The sequence below is a fragment of the Palaemon carinicauda genome, chromosome 8 (assembly GCF_036898095.1).
Source record: "Palaemon carinicauda isolate YSFRI2023 chromosome 8, ASM3689809v2, whole genome shotgun sequence".
Taxonomy (NCBI): Eukaryota; Metazoa; Arthropoda; class Malacostraca; order Decapoda; family Palaemonidae; genus Palaemon; species Palaemon carinicauda.
This window is the reverse complement of record NC_090732.1, coordinates 119,028,855-119,036,354: the sequence shown is the minus strand read 5'-3', so window position 1 is coordinate 119,036,354 and position 7,500 is coordinate 119,028,855. Positions and strand designations below refer to the sequence as shown.

General features: G+C 33.2%; 1 long non-coding RNA gene across 1 annotated transcript in view; it reads left to right on the top strand.

Annotated features, from left to right (window-relative positions):
* The first annotated feature begins 1,321 nt into the window (after positions 1-1,321).
* LOC137644959 (uncharacterized) overlaps positions 1,322-7,500 on the top strand; it is a 16,618-nt gene continuing 10,439 nt past the window's right edge. The window contains exon 1 of the long non-coding RNA XR_011045242.1: positions 1,322-1,454. This is a non-coding gene — a long non-coding RNA (uncharacterized lncRNA). The remainder of the gene's footprint in view (positions 1,455-7,500) is intronic.

Below are 7,500 nucleotides of genomic sequence, written 5' to 3'. Positions count from 1 at the left end.
ACTTCTCCATCATATTAACAACAGTAATTTATGAACTTTCAGACCACTTTCGCGACGCTCCTCTTAAAACAAGCGAAAAACAAGGCCGATCCTTACAGCAGAGGCTTATAAACTGAACTGATAATTATCTGGCGTATCATAAGTGAGTTCTTTATTCGAGCGCAGCCTTTGTCCTATCAGCTAGTCAGCAGGAAATAGACGCTTCCATGTCCATCATTCCACACCTCACTGCGAAAAGAATTTTCCGTATTGTTATTAAATAATATTCTCATGTACTAGGAGTGACGCTAACTTGTATTTCGTTTCTCAATAGAGTTTCTTTAAACTTTTTATATTGATGATAATCATCTTTGATCATATTTATCATGGCATTTCCATTTTCCATATTTTTTTCTCTTTGTATATAATCTTTGTGAACTATTTTCCCTTGATCATATCTATCATGGCATTTCCATTTCCCATATATCTTTTTCCTTGTATATAATCTTTGTGAACAATTTTCCCCTTTTCACGATTTATAGCATTTAAAATTCTAATTTTTTGGGAGGTTTCTGCATACTTATTTGATGAACTTCTAAAAAAAAAAAAAAAAAAAAAAAAGAACATAAAAAACACCACCGTCTCTCTCTCTCTCTCTCTCTCTCTCTCTCTCTCTCTCTCTCTCTCTCTCTCTCTCTCTCTCTCTCTCAGTGACCATTACCCTTAGCAAGGATATTCAGAGGCAGTGCTTATTTCATCTCTGTTCGTAGCAATTTTATGGGAAATTTTTCTTCTGTTCACGTGTAATACAAAATGAAATAAAATCAATATTATATTTTTAATCATGATATTATTACCATTACTATTACCTATATAACTTACAGAGAATGGTACATGAGTGAAATATATTTTGTTCTCTCCTTCTAACAAATGTTTGTTAAAAATTCCTATAACGAATTGCCAAAGAATATAATATCTTCTACGAGTTACCTAATGCCAAAAAGTTAAGTAGCATAGTATTTCATACCTAATTAAAGACAGGTTGAGATAACAGGCGTTTAAAATTCACATGATTGATACAACATTTTCACATAAAAATATGAAGACCTTGCGAGAGAATAGTCCATAAAGAATGAGGATGTCAAGCAGGATAGACTACATACAACATATTTTTTTTAGATGTAAGTACGTATGTGCATGTGTGTTCGTGTCCACAGGTCAAGTCCTCAGAGAGAGAGAGAGAGAGAGAGAGAGAGAGAGAGAGAGAGAGAGAGAGAGAGAGAGAGAGAGAGAGAGAGAGGGGGAGAGAGAAAGAGACAGTCCAAGTAACTGGTAGACGTCACTTTGCACCTTGAGAGGTATCTGCTCACACCTCATCGAAGTTGGATGAAGAAGAAGAAGTAGGCTGACGAAGAGATAGAGATAGAGAGACAGATAAGACGAACTGCCTTCCACATTTTTGGAAGTTCTTGAAGGTAGCTGAAGCTCTTTATCTGGTGTTCTGTGATAGTAGTGATTCTGCAACTCAGTTGAAACCCGATTTTTTTTCTCTTAGTAATATCTTCCATTTAAGTAGCATTTTCCATTTTGCTCGAAGAAATGACCATGACAGTTTAAAATTCGGAGAGAATACGAAACAAGTATTTCATTTAAAGTGAATAATCTCTAAATGATTGATATTTTACGGTTGACACTTTCCAGTTTTATTACTGTCCTGCTCCTGCAAGGTATGTGTTTGGCACTTGTAATTATAATGAAGAAGTAATTAGGAAAATACCTGATAATGCTTAGACAAAAATATGTATTTTGAAAAATACAAATCAAATGCAATCAAGTAGTTCTTGGCTGTTTTCATGATGGCCCTCTTAAGCCAGTACTTTATCTTATTTAACTTGAATTGTTTAGAAACCCAGTTCTCTTACATGAATATTACCGTGAATTTTCATTATCTACTTCCGGTCACAGTTTGGTGATGTATCATAGATATAGAGCCATTCATTTTTCAAATTCGTATGAGGTATAATGGAAGCAAAGACAATCCTTCTTCAGTTTCTCTTAGATATGAATAATCAACGAAGCTTTACATTATTATTATTATTATTATTATTATTATTATTATTATTATTATTATTATTATTATTATTATTATTATTATTATTATTATTATTATTATTAAGTAAGCTATGACACTTATTGGAATACAATGAACCGCTGTAGCAAAAGATGAATCATTTTGTGACGTTCGAAAAACATGATAACCATTAATGGAAGCTAAGGGTAGAATTTGAGAATAATCCATAATTCAATTAATAAATTAGTGACTATATACAAACGCACATGAAGTTATCTTTGTGACATCGCCTGTCTAATTTGAGGTTTTTAAATTACGATGGCCCAATTTTGCAGAATTGTCAGTTTGACCAAATTGCCGCCCCCCCCCCCAAAAAAAAAAAAAACGCAATGTGTTGCTTTTCGATTATATTCAAAATAATTAAATAAGACTCATTTTATTCCATTTTGAAATAAGGAGTCCAGAATTTTGCGGAATTGGCATTATCGCCATGCTTTAGGCCCAGCGTGGTTTGTATATTTGCCGGTTCTCTGATGTTACATGACACCTGGAATTTATTTCAATTCATGTCTTTTATTAGTAGCGTGTTACTATGATCCGAATCTGAAATACTTTCATCATAATTAGTATTATTTCTCAGTATTAGCATACCTTTTATAGTAAATGCAGTTATAAATGTGTTTCAATAATATTTATATGAACAAATTTAAGCGTCTTTGTTATTTGTAAGGTGTACCACATAAGGAAACACGCATGCTGAAATTTCAAATTTATAGGCACCATCAAGTCTGCAAGCCTAATTTTTACAAATAGGGTATTTCAATTCAAGACTGAATAAATGAAGCAAAATAATAATAATAATAAAAAAAAAATACGAATCCTAAGAATATGCTGCTATTAGAAATTATGAATTCGAAAAGAATGCAGATTTTGTGAATATTAGAAGCCTGGCAAAAAGTGTCAACTAACCAAAATTATGGACGCATTTCGAAATTGCTTCCTCGAGAGTCCTCTATATAATCATGTCGGCACTAATCGGAATTGCAATATTCTTTTAATTTTTTGAAATTAAGTAAAATAAGCAATATTACAAACTGCGGCATGTTCCGTGAGGGTTAAAAAAAGGTGCCAATTCTTCGGAAACTACGGAAATGGCTGACGTAATGGCTGGAAAGTTTGAAAATCTCATAAGACAAAAAATCAAGCTTAAGATTAAGTCAAGCAACTATACACGAAATTTCGAGCACCACAATGTCGCTCCTCTCTTTAAAATGTTTGAGAATTGTTTAAGCAAAAAGCTGAAGTTAGAGATAAAGATAAAAGACTAAGAAATAGAAAAATCACACGGCCTTATAAAAGCAACATCAGGTTAAAGTACAGAGAGAAAATGGTACTTCTGATACCTTACAATTTTCGACTTATTCTGGAACTAACGATCGAATTCTAGACGGAGTCCCTTGCGTGTTAGTAACTACTCAAGATACATATTGTACTTCTGCAGTAACAAACCACCCGGACAAGACAGATGATTATCCCTACTGTCTTTAATAACGTACAGCGAAATACTGTCTATAGATTAGACGCAAGAGTATAAATGAAGACCTGAGAGAGACTTTTAAAGAACTTAAAACTCGTTTGTTCTCTAATGACTCTTTGATTATGGCGTATACCTCACAGGACGACCGAGAGAATAGTCTTAATGCCTATCTACAGCACCTCTTATCTTCTTTTCTTTTCCTTCACTTGATCAGCAAATTGAAACTGGATCATCTAAGTGCAGATGAAAAAAAAAATCTGTTCCGTCTGATGTTAATGACGACGGAGTCACTACTAAGATCAAATGACTTACGTACCTTGAAAGCGTACTGAGTTCCGTAACTTTTCATAATACTATAACTATCATTCTTAACAAGAATTTGCGTTACGATAGTTATACATAGTTTTACGTGAACTAAATTAATGTTATTCATATCAATACGTATCATCCAATCACGAACTTCCTCGAAGCACTTGCATGGAATTTGAATGCTGCTACCCATATCTTTATTTAAACATAAATGTCAAAATTACAAGATCAAGTTGTGTAACAAACTAAGCATAAACTCGACAAGACAACAAGAAAAAAAAAAGTATAACTAAATAAGAATGCACAAATGAAAATTTGCGACTCCAACCATGACCTTTCTTAAAGACAAGAAACAGAAAGAAACGAAATTTGTAAAAAGAGAAACGAAACTTCAGAATGAGATGAATTACTATCCAAATAATCAGGATTCTTCTGTTAAATCAAAAATTGTGATCAGATGGCTCATGTCAAAGACTTCAGCTTCTGTATGCGATGCTCCCTCCCTGGCTGGACCTCTGACGCCACAAGAAGTATGCGACTTATCTACGATCAGATCTTTTAATTGCTAAAGTCGCTGCAATTAAGTGTCCTTAGACCGTTTCCAGATTTGGGTATAATTGGTAGCCTCCTCCACTGTATATCGTTATTTCCACGCTAAGACATTTTTCATCCATTTCGTTATTATTATTATTATTATTATTATTATTATTATTATTATTATTATTATTATTATTATTATTATTATTATTATTATCATATAGCCACTTATAAGTACAGGTAAATAATATCATGAAAATAAAAATCTAGATTATTTGCGATAAAGTGTAATACAAAGAAAAACAATCTCTTCAATCATAAACACATTGCCAAAATTATTATAATTACACATTAATTCATGACAGGAGTTTTCCCATGGTTCCAAAAGCAAATGAATTATTGACATGAATATGCTTACCCATCTGGAGAACGCTTATTCATATAGATTACTGTAGTTCTATCCAACGTCCATGAAATGTGCGCAAAAATTTAATCATTTACTGAAAGAAATAAACTTTCAAGATTCATTCAAGGCGTTCCGGTTTTTCGCAATTCATCGGTAAAGACTGGATGTATTGGTTTTGTATTTTAGTCTTATAGCACAGTGCTGGGGTAAGGGAGGCCATTCAATACAGAGGAGATCGAATTTGATCATTTACTGAAAGAAATAAACTTTCAAGACTCATTCAAGGCGTTCCGGTTTTTCGCAATTCATCGGTAAAGACTGGATGTATTGGTTTTGTATTTTAGTCTTATAGCACAGTGCTGGGTTAAGGGAGGCCATTCAATACAGAGGAGATCGAAGGACGATGGAAAGACCCTATAGTAATGATAGTAATGCCAACAGTTCACTTTGAGAGGGCGCTGACGGCTCGCCTACCGCCCTGCGTAAGATTGTCCATGAAAAAAGCAAATTTCATGTCTATCGATTTTTGCAGATTCTTCAGAGAATCCCTCCACGTTCTTCGCTCATCATCTCTTTTGATACACCGGTTTTGTTCGTGTGCCACGTAACCCCTGATCTATTGGTTACACCATCAATCATCCCTGGGGAGTCCTTGGCTTCGGTTAGGCCTGTTATTATCCCTCCTAAAACTTTTGCGAGAATGGCCACAATGAATATGTCCTGAACAAATAACAAATTGCTTCTCTCGTATACTATAGCCTATTCTTTTCTCTCTTTTTTAGTATAAAAAAAAACTTGTTTTATTGTGTATTTCTTAGGATGTCTGAGGATGTTATTGCTTTATTCTTTTTTAACAAATAAACATTAAGTAAGATACTACCGACCCGTTAGAGAATTATTGGGTTCTTAAATTGGCCAAATAGTACTACATTTTATCACTATCTGATTACGGCTCGGTTTTCCTTTGCCTACACATACACCGATTAGTCTAGCCTAATCTTTATACAGTCTCCTCTTTCCTCATACATCTGACAACACTACGGTAACTGAAAAATTCTTTTTAACTCAAAGGGTTAACTACTGCACTATGTTGTTCAGTATCAGAGGCTACTTTCCACTCGGTAAAGGTAGAAGGTACTCTAGCTACGGTAAGCAGCTTTTCAGAGAGGACACTCCAAAATTAAACCATTGTTCTCTAGACTTAGGTAGTGACACAGCCTTTGTACCATGGTCTTTCACTGTCTTGGGTTAGAATTCTCTTGCGTGCGGGTACACTTGGGCACACTGTTCTGTCTATTTCCTGACTTCCTTTCCTTCGGCTTACAACATCCTGTTTTCCCAACTAAGGTTGTAGCTTAGCTAGTAATGATAATAATAAAATGAATTGACTATTAAAACACCTAGCTCAAGAGTCCTTCTTGGCAACTAAAGAATGTTTTCTCAGGGGTATATAACATCCACTTCATTACAAAGAAGAACAAAACTTCTAAATAAATACATCTATATATATATATATATATATATATATATATATATATATATATATATATATATATATATATATATATATATGTGTGTGTGTGTATATATATATATATATATATATATATATATATATATATATATATATATATATATATATATATATATATATATATGTATATTTTGTTTACTTTTATTTAGGTATACTTTCTTAATTGGTTTGATTAACGATGCGTGAAGATCCATAAACTATGGGATACATCCACTGCACATTTTCTATATCTCGAATCCCCTCTAAGCCCTAGTATATAATCATAATGTTAACATCTCTCCACTGACCATACTCAAACAATAATTATACGCTACACATAAAACTACCAACCAATCTTTCACCTTCCTTTATAAACCTGTGTCCTAAAATTATATGTACCAGAAAGATTTCTCTCGACCACTATACCCTGCAGGTAAAGGGAATAATTTCCATTAATCAATCAGCTTGGATTAATTTAAGCATTTTCAAAATACTTGAATTATAAATAGATTACTCTTGGTGTCAATGAAACAGAAGGCACTTAAAATTTTATATAATTCAATTTTCTGGGAACCTCGTAGGACATTTTCATTTAACATCGATATATAAAACCAAAATTTCAGCAATCAGAAGACTTGCTGCGTTTTCAAAAACGTCAAAAAGTAATTATTACCCTTTATTTCTCCGCATACAAATTTTTTAGGAGACGATTTAAAATGAAAAAATGATAATTCGTTTCATTAAAATTACTTGTTGGATGATCCAACCTGTTAGCGGATATATTCCTAGTTAACAGCAAACATTTTTTTCCGAAAACGAATTTGAAAAACATCGATTTAACACTACGATAATTTTTTTTTTTATTCTTCTATAACACTGGTTCAATTTGAATAGTTGCGGGTATATTCAACTGGTTTAATAGTCAAAATAATCTATTTCCTTTTTTATTGATACTTATTTGTTTATCAATTTGATCTCAGTATACAAATGCGAATTGACCGACGCTAGAAGAGTTGGAAGACCCAGGCATACATGGCGGAGGACTATGAAGCGTGAATTAGGAGATTAAGAATGGAGAAGTATTGGTTTAAAAGCCCAAGATAGAGACGACTGGTGAAATCTAACACAGGCCTTTGCATCAATAGGCG